The 15290-nt window shown below is 46.3% G+C and overlaps 1 protein-coding gene and 1 non-coding gene across 2 annotated transcripts in view; one reads left to right on the top strand and one right to left on the bottom strand.

Annotated features, from left to right (window-relative positions):
• The window catches only part of LOC126295146 (high affinity cGMP-specific 3',5'-cyclic phosphodiesterase 9A-like), a 2007270-nt gene that overhangs the window by 1581827 nt on the left and 410153 nt on the right, over positions 1-15290 (top strand). The gene's annotated exons all lie outside the window — the stretch shown is intronic.
• On the bottom strand, positions 313-387 carry Trnas-cga (transfer RNA serine (anticodon CGA)). The gene has a single exon. It is a non-coding gene; the product is annotated as a tRNA-Ser (tRNA).

The following is a 15290-nucleotide window of genomic DNA, read 5'->3' as shown; positions in this document are numbered from 1 at the left end:
CGTAAGCGCCGTTCAACAAATGCCCCGTTGGTCTAGCACCTCTGGCTGGGAGGAGAGAACCTACGTTGGATTCCAAAATGCAGTATGCAATGTCTTTATATGTGTAGTTTTTTGCCATGTCGAAACTGATAGGAGTAGGAGAGATAGTAAGGTTAGTAACATATAATAACAAGGTAGGCATATAAATTTCTCAGCAGATAACTAAAATTCTAATAGTGGTAGCCTTACAATGGTTCTTCCACTCTAACTGTTTCGTGTCCTAACGACCAACGACAAGCATGATACTTGAAACTTCCTGGCAGATTAAAACTGTGTCCCCGACCGAGACTCGAACTCGGGACCTTTGCCTTTCGCGGGCAAGTGCTCTACCAACTGAGCTACCGAAGCACGACTCACGCCCGGTACTCACAGCTTTACTTCTGCCAGTACCTCGTCTCCTACCTTCCAAACTTTACAGAAGCTCTCCTGCGAACCTTGCAGAACTAGCACTCCTGAAAGAAAGGATGTAGCGGAGACATGGCTTAGCCACAGCCTGGGGGATGTTTCCAGAATGAGATTTTCACTCTGCAGCCGAGTGTGCGCTGATATGAAACTTCCTGGCAGATTAAAACAGTTTTAATCTGCCAGGAAGTTTCATATCAGCGCACACTCCGCTGCAGACTGAAAATCTGATTCTGGGAGCGTGATGCTTATCATTCAAACATTGTAAGTTTGCTTCAAATTTCCCTTGAAATCACTGTGACCTATATCCCCCGCAGTTTGATGCGCATAACGTAGTAGGTCATTATCACGCACTTCCCGTAAATTGTATCGAGCATCCTTGAAATGAGCAAACACCTGTTTTTTTTAACTAGTATGTCCTGTCCTCCCTTGTATATCTGTAGTTTTTATGCTCTACGGGGTCACATTGCTGGTGCCTTATTTGAAATCTGTTTATAACTGTATGTTTTTACTATGGTGCTGATGATATTCCATCTACGTAATTATATTTACTACACGCTCCTTGGGCAACGATCGTCCTTTACTACGTTTGACTGGAGACGGGATTTCTGGCTCCCTGTCAGACAATGAAGATGAGCTACATGGCTCGACATCTGTTTCAGTATCACTTCCACTTGTTAAACACGTATCGTTATCAATGCACTCCTCATGTACAATCTCCAGTCGAGCGAATACGACACCAGACATTCCACTGACTCATCTTGGAGAAACGCTAATAGGAGAGTTGGAACATAAATAGTGGCAAATATTTATTCACAACCGATACAAAGGAGTTACATACACTCCTGGAAATGGAAAAAAGAGCACATTGACACCGGTGTGTCAGATCCACCATACTTGCTCCGGACACTGCGAGAGGGCTGTACAAGCAATGATCACACGCACGGCACAGTGGACACACCAGGAATCGCGGTGTTGGCCGTCGAATGGCGCTAGCTGCGCAGCATTTGTGCACCGCCGCCGTCAGTGTCAGCCAGTTTGCCGTGGCATACGGAGCTCCATCGCAGTCTTTAACACTGGTAGCATGCCGCGACAGCGTGGACGTGAACCGTATGTGCAGTTGACGGACTTTGAGCGAGGGCGTATATTGGGCATGCGGGAGGCCGGGTGGACGTACCGCCGAATTGCTCAACACGTGGGGCGTGAGGTCTCCACAGTACATCGATGTTGTCGCCAGTGGTCGGCGGAAGGTGCACGTGCCCGTCGACCTGGGACCGGACCACAGCGACGCACGGATGCACGCCAAGACCGTAGGATCCTACGCAGTGCCGTAGGGGACCGCACCGCCACTTCCCAGCAAATTAGGGACACTGTTGCTCCTGGGGTATCAGCGAGGACCATTCGCAACCGTCTCCATGAAGCTGGGCTACGGTCCCGCACACCGTTAGGCCGTCTTCCGCTCACGCCCCAACATCGTGCAGCCCGCCTCCAGTGGTGTCGCGACAGGCGTGAATGGAGGGACGAATGGAGACGTGTCGTCTTCAGCGATGAGCGTCGCTTCTGCCTTGGTGCCAATGATGGTCGTATGCGTGTTTGGCGCCGTGCAGGTGAGCGCCACAATCAGGACTGCATACGACCGAGGCACACAGGGCCAACACCCGGCATCATGGTGTGGGGAGCGATCTCCTACACTGGCCGTACAGCTCTGGTGATCGTCGAGGGGACACTGAATAGTGCACGGTACATCCAAACCGTCATCGAACCCATCGTTCTACCATTCCTAGACCGGCAAGGGAACTTGCTGTTCCAACAGGACAATGCACGTCCGCATGTATGCCGTGCCACCCAACGTGCTCTAGAAGGTGTAAGTCAACTACCCTGGCCAGCAAGATCTCCGGATCTGTCCCCCATTGAGCATGTTTGTGACTGGATGAAGCGTCGTCTCACGCGGTCTGCACGTCCAGCACGAACGCTGGTCCAACTGAGGCGCCAGGTGGAAATGGCATGGCAAGCCGTTCCACAGGACTACATCCAGCATCTCTACGATCGTCTCCATGGGAGAATAGCAGCCTGCATTGCTGCGAAAGGTGGATATACACTGTACTAGTGCCGACATTGTGCATGCTCTGCTGCCTGTGTCTATGTGCCTGTGGTTCTGTCAGTGTGATCATGTGATGTATCTGACCCCAGGAATGTGGTAATAAAGTTTCCCCTTCCTGGGACAGTGAATTCACGGTGTTCTTATTTCAATTTCCAGGAGTGTATTTGCACCTGTTACTTTCCTTCAAAGTTGTGTAGAACCTCTTGCCAGCGATGTGGAAGGCGTAGTATACCGTTAGCAGAGCCTGTTCTGTTGATGGTACGAATGGAGCGGTCTACTGCCTGTCGAATCTCTGGAACAGTTCTGAACCGAATGCCGCGAAATGGTTCCTTTATCTTCGGAATCAAATCAATGTCACAAGACTTAAGTTCGGGGAGTATGGTGGATGGTACAGTACTTCCCAGTCCCATCGACCGAACAGAGCAGCCACAGCAGTATCGTGCAAAATGATGGGTGGGTTGCGCAGAAAGCGTCGCCGCTTCTTTCACAAAAAACTGGTCGCAGGCGATGCTCCAAAAACGAATCGTAATACTGTGCACTGAGGGTCTGCCGTGGAGGAACGTAATGCTTTAGGATAACACCATCACAGTCGTACACGAGAATCACCGTGACTTTCACTGGACTGGGGCTCTGACGCAATTTCGACTATCGCGGCGACCCATAATGCTTTGTGAATAAATAGTTGCCACTATTGAAGGTCCAACCCTCGTATTTCATCCGCCATCTTTCTCATTCCGTAAAATTCCTTGGTTTCCTTTCTGACGAAATGTCAACTTCGGCAACTGTTGTAGATACAATACGATGCTTGCTTTGTTTATAGTTGCGTTTGCTATGCTGTATATCAGACCACTAGGGCTGTAGCACTATTGTGAGTTACTCGTTGACTAAGCAGTTCAGCTATTTCTGTTAGCCTCGTACTGTGTCCACTACTGGATAACTGCAGTTGCCATTATCAGGCAATATTGTGGTTGCATGGTCGTCAATATATGGAGTGTCGAAATGCCGTAAACATGGTTGAGCTTTCGCGACACCGCACTCGGGAGGTTCCTTGTGAGTAATCAGCGTCGAAAACCTCGAAAAGCGTTTCAGATTCGTCCACTTCCTTCCGTTTTCCGAATAGGACTGTCTCCAAAAGCTGGAGGGTCTCCAAGACGAAAACAGTATCTACCTGAAACATCAAAGTGCAATCAGAACATGATGCCAATGAAATTTGATGCATTGACTGCTGGTGTAAACACATAAATTGGCGAAGTGTTTCAGATATGTCACAGCGAGTGGCATCTACAGACAGCGTATGAAAAACTCCAGCTATCTCGACATCTGTCATGATGACGTGGAAGAGGCGCGACGAGTGAACTCTGGATCTGTTCGCAATGCGATCGCTCTGAAATGAAGAGTATCATGTAGGTGTACACGAATATGTTTATTATCGTGTATTAAGCCCTTTATGTTTGTTGCCGAAGGGTAAATTGCGAGCCGGCCGCGGTGGCCGAGCGGTTCTAGGCGCTTCGGTCTGGAACGCGCGACTGCTACGGTCGCGGGTTCGAATCCTGCCTCGGGCATGGATGTGTGTGATGTCCTTAGGTTAGTTCGGTTTAAGTAGTTCTAAGTTCTAGGGGACTGATGACCTCAGATGTTAAGTCCCATAGTGCTCAGAGCCATTTGAACCATTTGAAGTAAATTGCGAGACCGATTTCACAGAACAATCGCAACGAGAATAGCGGAAAACGACACGCGTTCTTTACTCCATGTCGCACCCAATGCACCGCGAGACGCTCAAATATTTCGTGGGGGGGGGGGGGGGGGGGGGAACGAAATATTTTATTTATTTATTTAACATGATCGGATTAGGGCCATCAGGCCCTCTCTTACATCGGACCAGTTGTAAGTAGGCTGTTTAGGTTTTTTTATTGGTAACGCCGCCGCCACGTAGCGATCTGTATGAAAATCACTGGCTGTGCCGTGTGCAGTCTGTGTCTGGTTTGCATTGTTGTAATACTCGCCATTGTAGTGTCGGGCAGCGTAAAATTTTTCTAAGGGGACGTTTCATACGACTGTGCTTAAACTGACACACAATAGTTTTTAGCGCAACGCAATCTGACTTTCAAAAATCCCTACGAAAGAATGGCCCTGACTAACATTAACCTATACGTTTCACAAATCACTTACCTCACAAAAATCTTCCTTACTCAAGCTACTGCAATACAGCGAGCGCCAATACTGCCAGCTAAATAAAAGATTCTAACTAGTGAAGGCTCTAACTACTGATAGGCATAGTTAGCAAATGAAAGATTTTAATACAGAACAGACAATGTATTTACCTTAATAGTCATAATATATATATATCAGTTCGTGACACCAATTCTTACAATTTTCAAAACTCCGCCATCTCTCTCCCCTCGTCCACCACTGCTGGCGGCTCACCTCCAACTGCGCAACGCTACGCGCTGTTAGCATCCAGCTGCCGCTGCCCAACACTACAATGGCGAGTATTACAACAATGCCAACCAGCCACAGACTGCACACGGCACAGCCAGTGATTTTCATACAGATCGCTACGTGGCGGCGGCGTTACCAATAAAAAAACCTAAACAGCCTACTTACACAGTGTTCCACACATGCAGATTTTCACACATCGTGACAATAGTTTAAATAAGAAAATTAGATTACTCTAGTGATAATATGAATAAAGAGTAAATGCTGGCAGTATTTTTACAACAGGTTCTGTATATACAGATTATGATAAAAGCAGTAATAATAACAGTAAAAAGATCAAGTAATAATGATAAACATGAGGAAAATTGGCAATAGCAATGAAGATTTGTGCAGATGTACATTAATATCTTGGTGTGTAAAGTAGATGTTTACTAGTATAGCGTGCTTTGGGGAATGGAGATTTAAGGAGGGGGAAAGAGGGAAGTAATGCGGTGAAGTGCTTTCATGTACAGAGGCAGGCATTGCTGTTGCTTAAGTAGATACGTCATTAACTGTTTTTTGAAGCCGGACATGTTTTTAAGTCCTGTAACATAACGTGGGAGGCTATTCCAGAGTCGGGTTCCTGCTACTGTAAAGGACTTGGAGAAGGTGACTGAGCGATGCAGTGGAACGGAGAGGATTTTATTATAATGGGAACGTGTGTTTCTGTCATGTTGTTCCGGCATAAGCTTTAAAGACGAGGAGCGATGTACAGTGTACAGTGTACATTTATAACGCAGTAGATGAGACAGAGTGTATGGAAATCTCTGCGTTTGTCTGCACGCAGCCAGGACAATTTTTCATATGCTGGTGAAATGTGATCAAAAAGTCGAACGTCACACATATATCGGAAGCAGGCATTCATGACCACTTCCAGGCAGCACCGACTCGTAAACTGTTGTCCGGTGGAACACACGTCGCTCACAAACGAGTACATAATATTGCAACAGGCCTAGAGTACACCGCCGGTCTGTTAGGGAGGCTGCTCGATTTCCGGAATTTCTGACAATAATGCGTCTACTGGCCGTAGCTCACAGCCCCTCGCGGTTTGTTGACTCGGCAGACTCACTCCCTCCGGGGCCCGGGTAAACACTCGCTGCAGAGCCCCTCGCCCCCCCCCCTCCCCCAACCACTCCACCTCCTACCCACCTCTCTCTCCTCTACTAAGAGCTTATGCAGATGACGTCCGCTAATGACTACGGCGGAATCTCAAAGCGGAGGAAGCGCCTGCGGTACCGGCAGCACCGCCACACTCTGCTGGCGGATGGGTTGCATAAGTTGAAGGCGCCTTGGGGGGCCACCGACACTACGCACCTAGAGGTCCAAGTCATAACATGCACGTGATCGCACTCGATCAATAGAGCTCCGTGAAGGGGGTAAGTCGATACCAGGCACGTGGAGCAGATGACAGCACCTCGGTGAGATCCTTCAGAGAACCAATCGCTACGAATATTTTCGATCATCTGCTGTGCAAGTTAACTGGGACATTCTACTAATCTATGTGTTACTAAATTGAAGCTACCCCATCCCTGCCAAGTTTTTCTGTCTGCATGTGAAGACTTGTTTTTTTACTGTTTTCACAAAATGACTGATTCACGGGGAAGGATTATTTGAATAGTAAATGTAGGGGGAGATGGAAAAAAGTAAGAAACTGTTTATTACTTCAAACGTAATCACCATCGCTGTCATACAAGATGGTCAATGCCTTCATGGGAAAACGATTGCTGTTACCTGCGTAACCATGATTGTACACAGGTATGTACGTCTTCGTCTGAAGCACTTCGACAGCCACGAATGTCTCTCTTTAGAGCTCGAAAAATTACTAAATCGCATGGGGAGAGATCGGTACTGTATGGAGGACATGGGCGGACCCCATATGTCGCCAAAGTTGTGTCCACTATGCTGCCGAAGTTGTGCTGAAAACCCTTACACATCCTCCATACACCCACTATCGCTCCCCATGCGATTCCATATTTTTGGAGCACTTTGCTGCGGACGAAGAGGGTCACTATCAGGCTTCCGTATTCAACTGGAAAGATTTTTCCATGAAAGCATTGACTGTCTTGTCTCACAGTGGGATAAATGTACCGACAGGTATGCCGGTTAATTTTGACATACACTACTGGCCATTAAAATTGCTACACAATGAAGATGTGCTACACAAGCTAAATTTAACCGACAGGAAGAAGATGCTCTGATATGCAAATGATTAGCTTTTCAGAGCATTCACACAAGTTTGGCGCCGTTGGCGACACCTACAATGTGCTGACACGAGGAACGTTTCCGACCGATTTCTCATACACAAACAGCAGTTGACCGGCGTTGCCTGGTGAAACGTTGTTGTGATGCCTCGTGTAAGGAGGAGAAATACGTACCATCACGTTTCCGCCTTTGATAAAGGTCGGATTCTAGCCTATTGCGATTCTGGTTTATCGTATCGCGACATTGCAGCTCGCGTTGGTCTACATCCAATGACTGTTAGCAGAATACGGAATCGGAGGGTTCAGGAGGGTAATACGGAACGCCATGCTGGATCCCAAAGGTCTCGTATCACTAGCAGTCGAGATGACAGGCATCTTATCCGCACGGCTGTAACGGATCGTGCAGCCACGTCTCGATCCCTGAGTCAACAGGTGGGGACGTTTGCAAGACTACAACCATCTGCACGAACAGTTTGACGACGTTTGCAGCAGCACGGACTATCAGCTCGGAGACCACGGCTGCGGTTACCCTTGACGCTGCATCAGAGACAGGACCGCCTGCGATGGTGTACTCAACGACGAGGGTGCACGAATGGCAAAACGTCATTTTTCGGATGAATCCAGGTTCTGTTTACAGCATCATGATGGTCGCATCCGTGTTTGGCGACATCGCGGTGAACGCACATTGAAAGCGTGTATTCGTCATCGCCATACTGGCGTATAACCCGGCTTGATGATATGGGGTGCCATTGGTTATACGTCTCGGTCACCTCTTGTTCGCATTGACGGCACTTTGAACAGTGGACGTTACATTTCAGATGTGTTACGACCCGTGGCTCTACCCTTCATTCGATCCCTGCGAAACCCTACATTTCAGCAGGATAATGCACGACCGCATTTTGCAGGTTCTGTACGGGACTTTCTGGATACAGAAAATGTTCGGCTGCTGCCCTGACCAGCACAATCTCCAGATCTCTCACCAATTGAAAACGTCTGCTCAATGGTGTCCGAGAAACTGGCTCGTAACAATACGCCCGTCACTACTCTCGATGAACTGTGGTATCGTGTTGAAGCTGCATGGGCAGCTGTACCTGTACACGCCAACCAAGCTCTGTTTGACTCAATTCCCCGGCGTATCAAGGCTGTTTTTATGGCCAGAGTTGCTTGTTCTGGGTACTGATTTCTCAGGATCTATGCACCCAAATTGAGTGAAAATGAAATCACATGTCGATTGTAGTATAATATATTTGTCCAATGAAGACCCATTTATCATCTGCATTTCTTCTTGGTGTAGCGATTTTAATGGCCAGTAGTGCAACAAACAATTTAGTTTCTTTCTCCTATCTGTCTTGTTTTGATTTGCCTGCCCCTTATATTTTGTGCAAATTAGCTGAAATGTGATGAATTGAAGTTCCTGATTGCGTTTTGTGTACGTTTATAAAGTGTAACCCGCGTAAATACTGTAGAGATTTTCATCCGGTTTTGATTAAAAGATAGTGTGAATCACAGAAAAAGTTTGTGGATACAGTTTATTACCGCAACCCGAAAGTCGCTCAGCAGTAGTTCCTTAGTAGTGCTACTGGTGTAAAGCCGAGAGTGTCGCGGGTTATGATTCCAGAGAAAGTGAGTGTTGACAGGTAAGAATATTACTGAACTATAAGTTTAACAAATTTTGGTTGTAAAGTAGAGACACGAATTATTTACGGATGAGTAGAAAAATAGATAGAAGGCGATATTCGGAAACATCACTCTGTGTTCCAGAGAAAGGTAAGAAGACGAGTGCCAATACTCTTTGACTTAACTCCGAAGATATCTTAATACCTTAAAGAGAGACGAAGTTACGATTGAAGCAATTGTTGATCTGGAGAAATCATTTGACAATAGCTTTTCAAATAGTACACTTGAGGGCCTGAAGGTAACACGGACAAAATACATATAGCAAAAGTTCGATCTGTAGAGAGAACCAAGACTGCACTTATAACGATCGTAGGACATGAAACAAAAGCTTTGATTGAGAGGGGAACGAGATAAAATCGCAACCTATCGTAGTAGAGGAAATATACAAATTTGGAGAGGGAATTAATGTTCACAGGAAAGAAACGATGATTTTAAGGTTTTCCGTAATTGTGTTAGAGATGGCATAGGAGAGACAGAAGCTTTGTAAATGTGCTGTCGCCGAAGAATGTCGAGAATTAAATAGATGTGTCTAGAAGTTGAACGAAACTGAGAGTGCCTCGAAAAGTGGTTTCAAGATGAACGTGAACAACAGTAAAGCAAAGGCAATGCAATGCATTCGAATTAAATCAGGCGACGCTGAGGGAATTAGATTGAGAAATGAGACACTAAAATTGGTGTTGCAAAATAACTGATGATGGCGAAAGTAGAAAGGGTATACTATGCAGAGTTGCGATGGCAAGAGACACGTTTCCGAAACAGAACAACAGCTAAATAAAATGAAGTCTTAATTAGTATTAAGCGAAGGTATTTGAAAGGAAGCCTTGTACGGAGTGAAAGATTAGTAGTTCAGATGAGACGAGAAGAGAAGTGAAGCTTTTGAAATGTGGTGCCACAATAGAACGGATAGATGCAGTAAGTAATGAGGAGGTTCTGGATGGAATGGAGGAGAACAGAAATTTATGGCACTATGTGACTGAAAGGAGGGATCCATTGATAGGGCACATCCTAAGTCATCAAAGCTGTAGTATATCGAGAGGTTGTAACAATGGACAATTATACCGAATTGCAGGAGGATCTGCAACGAATTGACGCATGGTGTAGGGAATTGCAATAGGATCTCAATGTAGACAAGTGTAATGTGCTTCGAAAACGTCGAAAGAAAGATCCTTTATCATTTAGCTACAATATAGCAGGTCAGCCACTGGAAGCAGTTAATTCCATAAATTATCTGGGAGTACGCATTAGGAGTGATTTAAAATGGAATGACGATATAGAATTAATCGTCGGTAAAGCAGGTGCCAGACTGAGATTCATTGGAAGAATCCTAAGCAACTGCAGTCCGAAAACAAGGGAAGTACGCCACTGTTTAAATACTGCTCACTGGTGTGGGATACGTTTCAGATAGGGTTGATACAAGAGATAGCGAAGATGCAACGGAGAGCAGCGCGCTTCGTTACAGGATCATCTAGTAATCGCGAAAGCGTTACGGAGATGATAGATAGACTCCAGTGGAACACTGCAAGAAAGACGCTCAGTAGCTCGGTACGGGCTTTTGTTGAAGTTTCGAGAACATACCTTCACCGAGGAGTCAAGCAGTTTATTGCTCCCTTCTACGCATATCGCGCGAAGAGATCTTGATGATAAAATGAGAGAGATTAGAGCCCACACAGAGGCATACCGACGATCTTTCTTTCCACGAACAATACGAGGCTGGAATAGAAGGGAGAATGGATAGAGGTACTCAAGGTACCCACCGCCACACACTGTCAGGTGGCTTGCGGAGTGTGGATGTAGATGTAAATGATGGAATTGGTAACTGAGGGAGTTGTGGGGGGAGACTAAAAATAGTAGAGGGAAAATAGTGCTTGACAGTTGTAAGGACATTGAAGTGTGTGTTGATCGGAGTACTTATTCAGAGATGGCGAGGCCAGTACGGAGTGTGTTAGGACGTACAGCTGCATCGAACCAGTCTTCGAACTGAAGAACACCGACAAAGTAACGTGGGTAATGGCGTTGAGAAACTACAGGCTCGCGAAGTTTTTTTTTTTTGTCCACCCTGTAGAGTCGTGTATAATGATGCGCGGTCATTCCCACCTTTACTAGGCGTTGCTTTTCCGGCACTCATTATACATGCAGTTCGAAAATAGTCGCAAAGTAACCGCCTAACAAGGTACCACCTCTGCATTGCAAACTGCCGCTTGTGTTCGTTCGTGCATTTTTATGAATCGCTGAGGATGTACTGTATGCAGCGATGAACGCTACGTGCATAAGAAACTGAGTTACTAGAATTTTAGAAACGCAGTAACAAGCAGGGAAGGAAAAAATAAATGGTGCGATGCGTCATCTCGTCCGGAGCGTAGCGGTATACACAGTGTCTAGTGCATGAATCACCTGGCCGGCCGCGGTGGTCTAGCGGTTCTAGGCGATCAGTCAGGAACCGCGCGACTGCTGCGGTCGCAGGTTCGAATCCTGCCTCGGGCATGGATGTGTGTGATGTCCTTAGTTTAGTTAGGTGTAAGTAGTTCTAAGTTCTAGGGGACTTATGACCACAGATGTTGAGTCCCATAGTGCTCAGAGCCATTTGAACCATGAATCACCTAAAACTTAAGCCGTAAATATTGCGCAAATGGTTCAAATGGCTCTGAGCACTATGGGACTTAACTGCTGTGGCCATCAGTCCCATAGAACATAGAACTACTTAAACCTAACTAACCTAAGGACATGACACACATCCATGCCCGAGGCAGGATTCGAACCTGCGACCGTAGCAGTCGCACGATTCCGGACTGCGCGCCTAGAACCGCTCGGCCACAGCGGCCGGCTGCGCAAATGGAAAGTGCTATTGATGTGCAGTTTTCACAGGATGGATTGTCAGGCAGGGGCTCGTATTGTTAACCAATCAACAAATTGTAACACTTTTAACGAATTAACCGGGTTTCAACACTGCTAGGAGTGTCTTCCTCAGAATTTAAATCAAAGAATGGTCTATAACATGTTCTCTGAATTATGACTAAAAACGTATGATACAGAATATAAGTACGGTATCATCGTGAAAGTGTGGCAGTACTTATATGTCATTTATAAAATAATAAATATGCCAGAAGGTCATTAGTCACATAGATATTTAAGATGATAAGTCCTGTGATGGCGAACCACCAAGGCCTGTTCCTTACCTGCGCGGTTACAGGTTGCTTACGGACGGTCTCTGTACAAAATTTTGAAATTGTAATAGTTGTATTTTTTGCGCAAACATAATTTTTTTTAGACGGAACAATGCTGTTGACATTAAAAAACTCGAAAAGGATAAATTAGACTTCAGTGATATTCGTTAGGGGATCGTATTTTAAAAAGTTGTCACACCGTGACTTTTGCAGTACCTGTGGTACTACACACTAAAGAACAACGCATCTCCAAACACTAGTAATGTGGATACTGACCAGTAACGAGACAACTGATCATCACAGGTTGAGTTCAAAATGACAACCGGCAGCCGACCGCTGTGGCCGAGCGGTTCTAGGCGCTTCAGTCTGGAACTGTGCGCCTGCTACTGTCGCATGTTCGAATCCTGCCTCGGGCATGGATGTATGTGGTATCCTTGGGTTAGTTAGGTTTAAGTAGTTGTAAGTTCTACGGGACTGATGACCTCAGATGTTAAGTTCCATAGTGTTCAGAGCCATTTGAACCATTTTTTGACAACCGGCAGCGGCAGTACATGTTTTCATTCTGCTGTGGAACGACTGCTGCAACGTGAAAGAATTTCAGCGAAGATGTACGAGCAGGCTGCAGTAATGCGTCGTTGCACATCATTGTGTGTAATTGGTATGTGCCGGGTGATCTAAAACTCAGTATAAATTTGAAAACTTAATAAACCACGGAATAATGTAGATAGAGAGGTAAAAATTGACACACATGCTTGGAATGACGTGGAGTTTTATTGGAATATAAAAAAAAAGTTCACAAAATGTCCGACAGATGGCGCTGGACAGCAAAACATCAGTGGCTCATGACAATCGTGTATAAAAGGAGCTGTAATGAGAGAGACAATCAGATGCGCCAGCAGTCGCAGCATGTTGACGTTACCTGAAAATGCCCTTTTAGTGAAGCTGTATTATCAGAATGGGGAATGTGCTAATTCAGCGTTACGATCCTATCGCCATAAGAAGAGAATTCGAACGGGTAAAAGTCCGTTGACAAATGCGTCTATGCACGGGGAAGTCAGCGCTCGTGCAGTCGCACGTTGCACCGGCATTCCATACACTACTGTTTGGTTGGCACTGAGGCGTACCCTCCGATGCCATCCGTACAAAATCCATCGGCATCGTGAACTGTTACCTGGCGATTTAGTAAAGCGGAGGGCATTTGCGGTGTGGGCGTTTCAAAAGATGGCGGAAGGTGACGACTGGTTGAGTAACGTGTTGTGGACCGACGAAGGGTATACGCTCCGAGGGTATTTCAACGCCCACAACTGCTACTGAAAATCCTAGAACTGTCGCGGAAACCCCATTGCACAACACGAAAGTCACGGTATGGGTTGGATTTTCCACATCTGCCATTATCGGACCTTTTTTCTTCGAGGAAATGCGTGATTCCGGTTTTGTAACTGCTATCGTGACGTGTGATAACGTGCTGGAACGTACGACGTTTATACAGGATGGCGCTCCACCCCATATTGCTAGACGCGTGAAAGATCTCTTGCGCGCTTCGTTTGGTGACGATCGTGTGCTCAGACGTCATCTTCGTCACGCTTGGCCTCGCAGGTCCCCAGACCTCAGTCCGTGCGATTATTGGCTTTGAGGTTACCTGAAGTCGCAAGTGTATCGTGATCGACAGACATCTCTAGGGATGCTGAAAGACAACATCCGACTCCAATGCCTCACCATAACTCCGGACATGCTTTACAGTGCTGTTCACAACATTATTCCTCGGCTGCAGCTATTGTTGAGGAATGATGGTGGATATACTGAGCATTTCCTGTAAAGAACATAATCTTTGCTTTGTCTTGCTCTGTCATGCTAATTATTGCTATTCTGATCAAGTGAAGCGCCATCTGACGGACATTTTTTGAAAGTTTGTATGTTTTTGATTCTAATAAAAGCCCATGTTATTCCAAGCATGTCTGTCAATTTGTACCTCTCTATCTACGTTATTCCGTGATTTATTCAGTTTTCAAATTTATACTGACTTTTTGATCACCCGGTACTTGTAGACAGCGTCTTCCAGCTTTGCCCCCTCCTGGGGAGAGGTGTGTCAGGAGGCTGAAATACTTGTGTACATTCGTTGTTCCAGCTGTGAAATGTGGTGCTTCATTACCCAAATGGCTCTGACCACTTAACATCTTAGGTCATCAGTCCCCTATAACTTAGAGCTACTTAAACCTAACTATTCTAAGGACATCACACAACACCCAGCCATCACGAGGCAGAGAAAATCCCTGACCCCGCCGGGAATCTAACCCGGGAACCCGGGCGTGGGAAGCGAGAACGCTACCGCACGACCACGAGATGCGGGCTACTTCATTACCCCACACCACACTTTTACACTCCTTGGCCGCTGACGTTCCACCTCACGAAGCAAACAGTGATTGTCAACAGACCAATGGTCTGTGTTTTGGCAGTTTACATTGCCGTGACTGTGGTTTGATCACTAAACAAGATGCGTGATACGTCTACACTTCCCTATCTTAATGAGCATGTACAGAAGTTACCGCGATTCTCATAATCGTTTCCAAGCAGCTCTTGATGGAGAGAAATTTGTTAAGGATGGAAGCTATGTCGATGCAGAATGAGTGGGACCCTTGCCTGACACTTGCCACTTCCTCGTGCGATTGCGCTAGAGCTTACGTGCGGATTAACTGCACCAGCAGCAACATCATGAATTTCCCCGTCTTCTGTTGTCAGTTGTTTCCTTCTGTTGTGTTATATAGGGGTTACAGAACCACTTTCACGTAACTGGCTGAGGATGTTGACGTCTATTGGGCTATCTTCCCGTATACACCGTACAAGAACGAATTACATTCTTCATAAACTGCCCATACACCATGAGCATGCTGGCTTTTTCTGCTTTGGTAAATCGCACCGTCCACTCACGACCTGCTGCTTGGACTCTCATACACTTGCTGCCCTGCATGACTGTCACGTTGCGGCAGCGGTATCGCTTTATTGCATGGGCTACACATGGCAATGAGTAGGGCTGGGGATAGATTGAGATCAACATAGGAAGGGACTGAGGGGAACAGAGGAAAATGCGTGAGGCAGGTGAATAGTGTAGAAGGATAGTGGGCAGGTGGAAATGCTAGAGTGGGAGCTGTAGATGGAATGAGAAAGGGGAGGATTATATGGTCAGAAGCAGGGCTGAAGATATTGTCAGGGAGTTGGGGCGAAGGAAATGGAAAAAGA

This window comes from Schistocerca gregaria, chromosome 11 (assembly GCF_023897955.1).
Source record: "Schistocerca gregaria isolate iqSchGreg1 chromosome 11, iqSchGreg1.2, whole genome shotgun sequence".
NCBI lineage: Eukaryota > Metazoa > Arthropoda > Insecta > Orthoptera > Acrididae > Schistocerca > Schistocerca gregaria.
The sequence above is the reverse complement of the archived record's forward strand: the minus strand, read 5'-3'. Positions and strand labels throughout refer to the sequence as shown.